Genomic DNA, 12,076 nt, shown 5'->3' with positions numbered 1-12,076 from the left:
AAAAGAACAATAAATGAAAAAAAAATGAAAATGAACAAGATAAAGAAAAGGAAGAAAGATGAAATAATCAAAAGTTATAGTGGAAAATGAAAAGTAAATAAAAATTATAAAAAACAAAGAAGAATAAACAAGGATAGAGGAAGAAGACAAGGAGGGAAGAAAACAAAAGCATACAAAGAAGAAGAGAAAAAAAATCAAGATGATAAAAAAACATAAGCAAAGGTAAAGAAAAGCACAAAGGACAAGGGAAGAGTGGTAAAAGAAGACAAAATATATATATATATATATATATATATATATATATATATATATATATATGATAGAATAACAATATTTAAAATAAAGAAGAAAAGAAAAAAGGGAATACAAGGAACAAGATCTAGTAAAGAAGAAGAAAAAGAAAGAAAAGAATTAAAGAGAATTAACACAAAATATAAATCAATGGACATCACTATCACAATTGAATGCAAAATAGGTTATACAAGTAAGCTATATACTAAAAACAGAAATTCTAACAAGTAAAGGACCGTGGAGGTGCATTATCAAATATAAAAGGATAGTTAAATAGTAAACAAAAAAGGATCATCAATTTTTGGTTCGAGTCATTAAAGAGGACAAAGAGGAAGTAGACAGAATTGAAGATCAACATTTAGAATGCACTAAAAGGAAGCAAGAAAAAAAATAGGAACAAAACTGAACAAGATCTAACATACGAAAAAAAAAAGAAAAATAAATTAAAGAGGACTAATTAGAGGAGATAAAAGCAAAAAACTAGAAGATGAAAAGAAAAAAAAAAGTAATATAGGATGAAAATCTAACAAAAATTAGATCAAATATGTTAAATATTAATGAAAGAAAGACAAATATGAATACAAGGCAAACATAGATAGCAATAAAACACAAGAATAAGTTGGAGAAGAAAAAAATAAATAAATGAAAGAAAAAGCGGAAAAGAACAAAGAAAGGGACAATGAAAAAGAGAAAGTTATAAGAGAAAATGAAAAGTCGATAAAAAAATAAGAAACATTTATAAGCATAACAAGAAGATGGAGGAGGAAATTGAAAGAAAAATGTACAAAAAAAAATAAAGAAGAATAATAAACAAGGATCTCGAGGAAGAAGACAAGGAGAGAAGGAAACAAAAGATACAAAGAAGGGAAAAAGAATAATGATAAAAAAAAACATAAGCAAAGGTGAAGAAAAATACTAGGGGGAGAGAAGAGTGGTAAAAGAAGACAAAAAAGGAAGAAAATTTAAAGAAAACAAATTTAAAATAGAATAAAAAATAAAAGAATAAAAGACCCTTTTTTTTCTATTTTTGTCTTTCCTCTCAATTTTTATTGGGATGGCAAAGGTTATCTATTTTTTTTACTACGTAATTCAACATACATCCTATTTAAGTACATAATATATGAAGTTAATTAAATTTAAGATCATCTTTTTAATATATGTGGGTACCCATTGGAAAGGAAAATTTTAGTAGCCAATATAAGCTAAAAACAATTTAAATATATTGGAATCTCACTTTATTAGGCTGAGTTTGTATGACTGTGCATTGGTTACCTATGTCATTCTTCTCCATCAATTTGAGTTTTTTTTCTTCTATCCCATCCAAATAAAAATTGAGAGGAAAAACAAAACAAAAAAAAAAAAGAGATCTTTAATCTTTTTCTTCTTGTTCTTTTTTTCACTTTTTCTTTCCTTCTTGTTTCTTTTTACTATATTTTAAATTTTGTACTTCTATCCTACGATCATATATATCAAACATCTATATATATTTTTGTAAGGTATTGTGGTAGAAATACATAAAAATATAAGAGAGTGACTAAAAATAATCCTCATGAGAAGAGAGAAGAGAAAGAAAAGTAGACAAAACTTTAAAAAATAAACAAGGATCAAGCAGGAAGAAAACGAGAAGGGAAAAGAAAGAAAATTATACAGAGAAGACAACAAGAAAAATGATGAAAGTAAAGCATAAGCAAAGGCTAAGAAAAGCACAAAGGCATAAGAAGAGGATAAACATGAAATTAGGTATTGAACAAGTAAAAAATAAACAAGCAAAAGGAGTAGATAAAGAAGAAAAGTACAAAACAATTAAAATCAAGAATGATAAAAATTAGAATAAGAAAATAAAGGTATTGATTTATGAATAAGAAATAAAAAATAAATGAAATTATCAAAAGGTTAATTAGCAGAAGAAAACAATGGCAAAAAATGAAGAGAAAGACAAGAAAACAAAAAACACAAGAGGAACATAAAGAAAACGAAAATACCAAAAGAAAGTAACTTATAGAAAATAAATAAATATAATAGTTGAAAGAGAAAAACATTAAAAAGAGACCAAGCAAAACAAAATAAGCTACGAGGAGACACAAAATAAAAAAAGAAAACAAACATTAGGGAAAAAAAAGAAGAGAAAAAATCAAAGACATAAGAGGAAAAATGAAGTTAAAGATAAAGAGAAGCACATGTCGAAGTTAAATAGATGAAAAAGTAAAAAGAGAAAAACACAAATGAAGGAAAGATAAGAAGAGCGAGTTTAGGTTAGGGTTAGAAGGGCATAGTTTGTTGAATGAATTGACTTAAAGATCTACTATAATAAAAGAAAAATGAAATTCATGTAATTGAATTTTAACACTATGATATAAAAAATCAATCTACTTTAACCAAATGGTAATGACATCAAACCATTCAAATAATACAATGAAAGTTTATAAACAAAATATAGATTAGCAATGACATGAATGATCACAATTCAAATGCAAAATTTGATACAAAGCTATTTCACCAAACAAAAAGGAATTGCTACAAAAACAATAAAAGATGCATTATTGAGTATGAAAAAAGAACTTAAATTGTAAATCAAAGAGGTTCATAATTTTTTCACACTATAAGTTACATGTGAGAAAGTCAACATATAGGAGCAATACGGATGATCAAACTTAAAAGAAGAAACACAAGTGAAAGAAAAAAAGGCAAGCATAGGAAGGAAACAATGTAGCAAAAAAAGAAGCTAAAAAGATCAAAAAACAAAAGAAGAAAATATAAACAGAAAAATACAAAAGAACAAAAGAACAAAAAATGCAAAGTTAGAAAAAGATTGCTGAATGGAACAACTTGAACATCTTCTAATAAAAATCTCAATTTATCAAATTTCAAAAATAGTGTGAAAAGTCAATTTACCTTAAACAATTCTAAGAATACAATTAGTCTATACACAAAATATAAATCAATATGGACATCATTATCACAATTCAAATACAAAATAGGATATACAATAAGCTATATTCACTAAAAAACAAATTCTAACAAGGAAAAGTACCATGGAGAGTGCATCATCAAATATGAAAAGGATAGTTATATAGTAAACAAAAAAGGATAATCAATTTTTGGTTGAGTCATAAAAGGGGACAAAGAGGAAGTAGACGGAATTGAAGATCAACATTGAGAATGCACTAAGAGGAAACAAGAAGAAAAGAAATAGGTACAAAAATGAACAAGATCTAGTAAATGAAAAAGAAGAAAAATAATTAAAGTTGACTAATTAGGGAAGAGGAAAAAGAAGCGAAAAACTAGGAAAAGAAAAAAAAAAAGAGTATAGGATCAAATTTAATAAAAATTAGATCAAACATTTTAAATATTAATGAAAGAAAGACAAATATGAATACAAATAAGGTAAACATAGAGTAGCAATAAAACGCAAGAACAAGTTGTAGAAGAAAAATAAATAAACGAAAGAAAAGGTGGAAAAGAATAAGTTAAAGAAAGGACGATGAAAAAGAGGTAATCAAAAGTTATAAGGGAAAATGAAAAGTCAATAAAAAAAATAAGAAACAAATAAGAATAACAAGAAAACAGAGGAGGAAATTGAAAGAAAAATGTAGAAAAAATAAGAAGAATAAACAAGGATGAGGAAGAAGACGAGGAGGGAAGGAACCAAAAGATATAAAGAAGAAAAAAAGAATGATGATAAAAAAATATAAGCAAAGGTGAAGAAAAGCATAAGGACAAGAGAAGAGTACATAAAGAAGACAAAAAGTACATAGGATAGAAGAACAAAATTTAAAATAGAGTAAAAAGAAATAAGAAGGAAAGAAAAAGGAAAAAAAAGGAACAAGATGAAAAAGAATTAAAGATCCTTTATTTTTTAAAATTTTTGTCTTTCCTCTCAATTTGTATTGGGATGGCAAAGATAATCAATATTTTTTTTACCATGTGATTCGACCTACATCCTATTTAGCTACATAATACATGAAATTAATTAAACTTAAGATCGTCTTATTAATAATGTGAGTACCGATTATGAAGGGGAAATTTAGTAGCCAATATAAGCCAAGAACGATTTAAATATATTGGAATGTCACTTTATTAGGTTGAGTTTGTATGAATGTGCATTGGTTACCTATGTCATTCTCTCCATCAATTTGAATTTTCTCTTATATCCCATCCCAATAAAAATTAAGAGGAAAAACAAAACAAAAAAATAAGGATGTTTAATCCTTTTTTCTTGTTCCTTTTTTCACTTTTTCTTTCCTTTTTTTTTTTTTTTCCTTTTACCATATTTTAAATTTTGTTCTTGTATCCTATGATCGTATCAAGCATCTATATATATTACATAAAAAGACAATAGGATGACAAAATAATCCCATGAGGGGAGAGAAGAGAAAGAAAAGTAGACAAAACTTTAAAAAATAAACAAGGATCAAGGAGGAAGAAGAGGAAGAAGATGAGAAGGGAAAAGAAAGAAAATTATACAAAGAAGACAATAAGAAAAATGATGATAGTAAAGGATAAGCAAAGGCTAAGAAAAGCAAAAAGACAAGAGAAGAGTTATAAAGATGATCAAGTAGATAAATTAGGTATTGAACAAGAAAAAAATAAATAAGCGAAAGGAGTAGATAAAGAAGGAGAAGAGTGCAAACAATTAAAATCTGAAAATTAGAATAAAAAAAAGGTTACCAATTGATGAAAAAGAAATGAAAAATTAATAAATAAAATTATCAAGAGGTTAATTAGAAGAAGAAAATAATGGCCAAAAATGAAGAGAGAGACAAGAAAAAAAATACAAGAGGAACATAAAGAAAGCAAAAACTAAGGAAGAAGAAATAATAATAGTTGAAAGAAAAAAATAAAAAGAGACCAAGCAAAAGAAAATAAGCTACAAGGAGTGACAAAATAAAAAAAGAAAACAAACATTAGAAAACAAAGAAGAGAAGAAATCAAAGAAACAAAATGAAAAACGAAGTTAAATATAAAGAGAAGCATATGTCGAAGCAACAAAAGGACAAAAAGATAGAAGAAAATAAATAGAAGAAGAAGAAAGGAGAAAAACACAAGAAAAAGGGTTAGAAGGACATAGTTTGTTGAATGAAATACCTTAAAGAAAATCAAGTGATAAAAGATCAATCCACTTTAACCAAATGGTAATGATATCAAACCATTCAAATAATACAATGGAAGTCTATAAACAAAATATAAATTAGCAATGACATGAATGATCACAATTCAAATGCAAAATATTCATGTCACAATTCAAATGCAAAATAGGATACTAAGCTATTTTCACCAAAGAAAAAGGAATTGCTACAAAAATAACAAAAGATGCATTATTGAATATGAAAAAAGAACTTTAATATCAAAGAGGATCATAAATTTTTTTTCACACTATAAGTTACATGTGAGAAAGTCAACATATAGAAGCAATGAGGGTGATCAAACTTAAAAGGAGGAGAAACACAAGTGAAAGAAAAAAAGGCAAGCATACAATGGAAACAATATAGAAAAAAACTCTTATTAAACAATTTTAATGATACAATGTGTCTATATACAAAATATAAATAAACTATGAACAATATTATCACAATTCAAATGCAAAATAGGATACAAATAAGCTATATTCACTAAAGAAAAAACAAATTCAAAAAAGCATCTAAAACCAAATGGTCATCTTGCCTTCAACACCCACAAACGTTCATTTCTTGACTAAAAATATAACCACTTTGTACAATGCATATAGATTAATGGTTTGCTTAAATAGTATCTTACATCATAAAAATAGCCTTTTAAATTAATAAGGTGGCTCAATCTCCAATTTTTAAATTATTGCCGTAAGAATTTTAGATGGGCAATCAACTCAACTATTAACGTCTTAAGTTTTAACCACAACAATAAACAAATACATATGTACAAGAACGAGTGAGAGGTGCGTGCTCAAAAATATAAATTATGTATGAGGAAATGATGAACCAAGATATAGCTTACTTCTCAAGCAAGTGAGGAAAGGGAGCTACAATTGTACAAGACGTTGGGAAAACAACTTCATTAATTTATATGTTGATGTAATAGATAATACCCTTCATAATTGTAGTACAAACAATACTAAAAAAAACTGTACGTTCTTCAACAATAAAGATACTTCCCAACCCTCTTTTCTAATTCATAATACTAGCAACAGAGTGTAAACTATTAACTTTAAAGATGCAATATAAAATAAAGGTCCAATTCTAGATTTCACATATTCAATATAAGCACTAAAAAAAATCCCACTAATGATCTCATTTTATAACCCACTCAAAGTGGCAAGACTTGACAATCTATGCTAGGACTTAACCAAAGATAATCCCTATCAAGAATTTGAAACATGCAACAAAAGGAAAAAAAAAACAAATTATGCTAGGACTGGAAATCTATAATTGGATGATGTATGCAAAATGTATCTAGCACTAGAAAGTATTTTGCTATGGTAGATATGCATAAAAGTAGATGACTACCTAAGAAGAGATGAATGAGCTGCTTAGCAACTGATCCTGAAATTTCAAAAGAATGAATGACAATCTGCAGTTAGGAAAGTAAAATAACTAAACAAAGTGCTTGTTGATAAAGGACTGGCAAGAAACTATTTTAAAAAGAAAGACCTAGAGCTAATGGAGAAGCAAGGATGACTACCAAGGCCATTCAGTACAGCTTCACGATGACTAACCTTAAGCACAAGAATCCAATAACCGAAGGAGTGACAATTAGAAAATATGTAGCAAAGATTACCTGCCCACTTGTGATAATCACATCTTAATCTCCATCTCGCCACTTGTCCGTGGGACCAATAGAAACCCTACAAAGCAAAGAATTAGGAGGAAGTGGTGGTCTTGATGATCTCACTGAACGAAGACAATAGAAGAAGTCGATTCGAAGAATCAGAGAACTATTCAAAGAGAGGGGGATGAAGAGAAACAAAGGCTAATGAACGCAACTTCTGGAAGAACCCTAAGCACAAAAGAACCAACAGAAAACAAGGAAGAAAACTAAAGCAACCACATAAGAAATACTCACATCTTCTTCTCCATCTCGCAGCTTGGCTGTTGATCCGATAGAAACCCTACAACGTTAAAGAATTAGGAGGAGAAGGTGACGGATTGGTCTATGGAAAAAAAAAACTTTCCAGCAAATACTAGACAATACTTCTTTGTTTTGAAAAAAAAAAAAAAGAGAGAAAGGTTTGCCACACTCTCAATGTCCCAAAAGAATCTACATTTATGTGAACTCACAATCCCAAAGCATCATGAAGATCTGCACAATGCTAGAAACAAAAGGGGCTCCTACCGTACCTAACGGGGGGAAAACGAAGAACTGAAACATATCGAAACTAGCTAATTTCTTTTTGTTTAAAATTTAACCTCTCAGAGAGTCACAGATAGACAGAAAGAAAAATAGACCGATCACAAAGTAGCTCCTACCTTCTTGGCGCGGCAGATTCCCCTCCCAGTCAACAAATACTCTGCCAAATCCAAAAGCAAATCCTCCTCAAAAGGTATCAGATAGTTGCATCATCGAGAACTGAGGCGAGGAGGTCTTGGATTAGTTCTGCGCCTACCTTCTTGGCGTGGCAGATTCGCCTTCCAGTCAACAAATACTCCGCCAAATCCAAAAGAAAATCATCCTCAAGAGGTATCAAATAGCTGCATCATCGAGAACTGAGGCGAGGAGGTCTTGGATTAGTTCTGCGCTCATCTCTCTCTCTCTCTCGCTCGCTTCTTTGCCACCGATGAAGAAGACGATGAGTAGCCTTTTGCCAACCCGATAAGAAGACGATGCGCTGCTTAAAAAACTCTCAAAAAAAACCTAGCGCATTAAGATGCAACGGTAAAAAAAAATTAGAAAAAAAAAAAGCAACGGTAAAAAAATTAGAAAAAAAAAGCAACGGTACAAAAATTAGAAAAAAAAAAAAAGCAACGGTTCTCATTAAAAAGGACAATATTAATTTAAAAAAACTAATAAATAATTTAAAACAATAACCATGAAATTTAAACGATCCAATGAGGCAATGATCACGTTGTTAAAAAAAATAACAGCTCCTTTACGGAAAAAAAAAATCCTATCTTTTTTTGCTAGTATTGACAATAATCATTTTAATTATATAATAATAAACTTGTTATATAATTGTTTCATCAATATTACTATAATGATTTATGAAAAATTTCACAAAAAAATTAATAATTTATCGAAATAACTAATAGGTTTGAATTTAGTTAACTATACCTATTTATTTATTTTCAATTTTTAAACTCATTTTCAAAGATAAAATTTATGTTAAAAAATAATGAACTAAAAAAATGATTAGCTTTGGTCACTTAATCTAATAATTTTTGCGTGGGTATGTTGATATTGGATATTTAAAAACGTTAATTTATCTTTTTTTTTAATTTATCATGAAGTATTTTGTGTAAATAGATAACTCTTGATTTATATATATATATATATATATATATATATATATATATATATATATATATATATTTTGGTGTAATTATGCACAAGATGGTCAAGTCAGTCTAAATTATTTTTGAATTTTGAATTCATTAGTCAATCACTCATATTTCAATAATACCTAGGTTGAATTTATATGGTTTAAAGAGATCTCATGTCTCTAATGAATTTATCCATGCCTAATTAATATCTGACTAACTATGACCTATCAAGTTTTCTTTACTTGCAAATTTTGTTACATGATCCTATTTAACCCTTAAGTTTTTGTTTACTTGCTGCAATCAAACATGAGAGATCACTTCTCTTCTCTCCCATTCTCTCGAGTCAAAGTTCTAGTTGCTTCCATAAAAGATCTCTAACTTACTTTAGTTATGCAAGAATCTCCACTTTATTTAACCTTTCAAATGAGTTACAAAAACAAATGTAGGTTGCAATTGAAGGGGTTTGCAATGACTTGTTTCAAAAAACAATATCATCCCTTTGCAATCACACTTTCAGTCATTATCTCAATTCATGATCATAAGTCATCTATTCTTTATTACAAAACCTTCACTAACAAATATTTATCTAAGAAGAAACTTGTAGCCCAAATGGTGGGGATGTTATACCTTGGCAATGGAGATTTACTAAATTGATGGTTGAAAGAGGATGCTTCGAATATCGCAAGGGCACACAAGGATGCTTCAAATGTGGCCAGGAAGGGCATATGACTAAGCAATGTACGAACAAGACCAGTTTTCCCCCACCGCAGCCGATTCAGTACGGAGACAAACCAGTCCAGTTGCACCAGATGCAGACTGCTTTAGATGGTCCATACATCAGCCAGGGCAGACTAGAAGCCCCCTCAGCCACGACAAACGCCCTCTACTCACTCACTAGAGAGGACGTAGCGAATGCCTCGACAGTTGTTACAGGTCAGATCAGTATTTTACAGTAAAGTACAACTGTCTTATTCGATACTGGGGCAACCCATTCTTATATATCCAAGGCATTCACCGAAAAGTTAACAATAACTCCAGATGCACTTAGTGGTCAGTTTTTGACAACATTACCTTCAGGAGAAACCATGACATCCACGCACTGGCTCCGAGCAGTGCCATTATAGCAGACAGAGAGCTTTTTGGTGATCTGATAGTGCTAGATATGGCTGACTACGATATCATCTTGGGAATAGACTTTCTGATCAAGTACGGCGCCTCCAAAGAATGTCGTAAACAAAAAGTTGTATTCCAACCTGAAACAGGAGTACAGTTTGGGTACATCGGAAAACCAAAGAGAAAGGCCAAGAAGTTTCTCTCAGTTTTGAAAGCACAGAAACTATTGGATTCAGGATGTACGGGGTTCCTAGCACATGTAGTCAATACCAGTCAGGACAAGGACCAAAAGCTAGAAGAGGTCCGAGTTGTATGTGACTACCCAGCAGTCTTCCCCGAGGAGTTACCGGGTCTAGCACCAGACAGGGAGATTGAATTTGAGATAGAACTCGTCCCCGGTACAAATCTCATCTCCAAAGCACCCTACCGCATGGCTCCAACAGAACTGAAGGAACTTCAGGAACAACTACAAGAGTTGCTCGACAAGGGCTTCATATACCCTAGTCACTCACCATGGGGAGCGTCTGTGTTGTTCGTGAAGAAGAAGGATGGGAGCATGCGCTTGTGTATAGACTACCGGGCACTAAACCAAGTCACGATTAAGAACAGGTATCCTCTTCCCAGGATAGATGACCTGTTCGATCAGCTAAAGGGAGTAGTAGTGTTCTCTAAAATAGACCTCAGATCGATATATCACTAGGTGAGAGTTAAAGAAGGTGATATACCCAAGATAACTTTCAGGACCAGATACGGACATTATGAGTTCGTAGTCATGCCCTTTGGCGTGACGAATGCTCCAGCTACTTTTATGGACATCATGAACAGGGTATTCAGAGAATACTTAGATAACTTTGTTATTATGTTCATCGACGACATTCTTATCTATTCTAGAACTCAGGAAGAACACGCAGAGCATCTGAATATAGTACTGCAGACCCTTCAGCAGAACCAGCTGTACGCCAAGTTCACGAAATGTGAATTCTGACTCGATCAGGTATCTTTTCTGGGTCACATCATCTCCAAGGATGGTGTCATGGTAGACCCCAGTAAGATAGAGGCTGTGAGTAACTGGAAAAGACCTAAAAACGCTAGTGAAATCAGAAGCTTTCTGGGACTAGCAGGCTATTACAGAAAATTTGTAGAGGATTTCTCCAGGATAACCTCCCCACTAACAGCTCTCACCAGGAAGAACAGAAAATTTCAGTAGACAGAGGACTGTGAGAACAGTTTCATCGAGCTAAAAAGAAGATTGACCAGTGCTCCCATCCTGACTTTGCAAGAAAACACAGACAGCTTTGATATTTACAATGACACCTCTAAATTAGGACTAGGAGCAGTACTGATGCAAAATGGCAGGGTGATCGCCTATGCCTCCAGACAACTCAAGGACTATGAGAGGAACTACCCTACTCACGACCTTGAGCTTGCAGCAATTGTCTTCGCCCTCAAAATTTGGAGACATTACTTGTATGGAGCTCAGTGCAGAGTGTATACAGATCATCAGAGTCTAAAGTACTTCTTCACTCAGAAGGATCTGAATATGCGACAGCGTAGATAGCTCGAGCTGGTCAAAGACTATGACATAGACATCATTTACCACCTAGGAAAGGCCAATAAGGTGGCAGACGCACTTAGCAGGAAGTCCAGTGCCACCTTACTATCCCTAGTAGCCATGTCACCGCCCCTACAAAAGGAGATTACATATTTCGGTCTCGAACTTATAGTTGGGCAACTCTCTACTATGACATTAGCATCTACCCTGCTTGGTGACATCCAGACAGCTCAGGATCAGGACCCTAAAATTCAGAAAATCAAGCAAGGGTTAGCAGAATCAGAAAGTGGAGAGTTCAGAGTATCTGATAGTGGGGTATTGTATTTTGGTGACAGATTGTGCGTTCCAGATCAGGAAGAACTACGGAGGAAGATCCTAAATGAGGCTCACAGGACTCCTTATGCGATGCATCCTGGCTCCACCAAGATGTACCAAGATCTAAAGAGACGTTTTTGGTGGCCTGGGATGAAAAGAGACATCGCTAGATATGTCAATATCTGTCTGACCTGCCAGAGGGTCAAGGCAGAACACCAGAGACCAGGAGGAGTTCTGCAGCCTATTCAAATCCCAGAATGGAAGTGGGAAGATGTTTCCATGGATTTCATAGTGGGACTACCCTGAACCACGAACGGTTTCGATGTTATCTGGGCAATAGTCGACAGATTGACTA

At 32.1% G+C, this 12,076-nt stretch overlaps 1 long non-coding RNA gene across 12 annotated transcripts in view; it reads right to left on the bottom strand.

Annotated features, from left to right (window-relative positions):
• Positions 1–8,080, bottom strand: part of LOC122052072 — a 29,784-nt gene extending 21,704 nt beyond the window's left edge. For 5 of the 12 annotated variants that reach the window (XR_006131781.1, XR_006131773.1, XR_006131776.1 and 2 more), the window contains exons 1-3: positions 7,731–8,080; positions 7,327–7,372; positions 7,042–7,108 (exon numbers count right to left, since the gene is read on the bottom strand). This is a non-coding gene — a long non-coding RNA (uncharacterized LOC122052072). Of the gene's footprint in view, positions 1–6,770; positions 6,835–7,041; positions 7,109–7,326; positions 7,373–7,730 lie in introns of all 12 variants that reach the window. The other 7 variants (XR_006131774.1, XR_006131780.1, XR_006131777.1 and 4 more) reach the window with 2 other exon arrangements.
• Between the last annotated feature and the right edge of the window lie 3,996 nt (positions 8,081–12,076).

This window comes from Zingiber officinale, chromosome 3A (assembly GCF_018446385.1).
Source record: "Zingiber officinale cultivar Zhangliang chromosome 3A, Zo_v1.1, whole genome shotgun sequence".
In the NCBI taxonomy this organism is placed as follows: Eukaryota; Viridiplantae; Streptophyta; class Magnoliopsida; order Zingiberales; family Zingiberaceae; genus Zingiber; species Zingiber officinale.
This window is presented reverse-complemented; position numbering and strand designations above follow the sequence as displayed.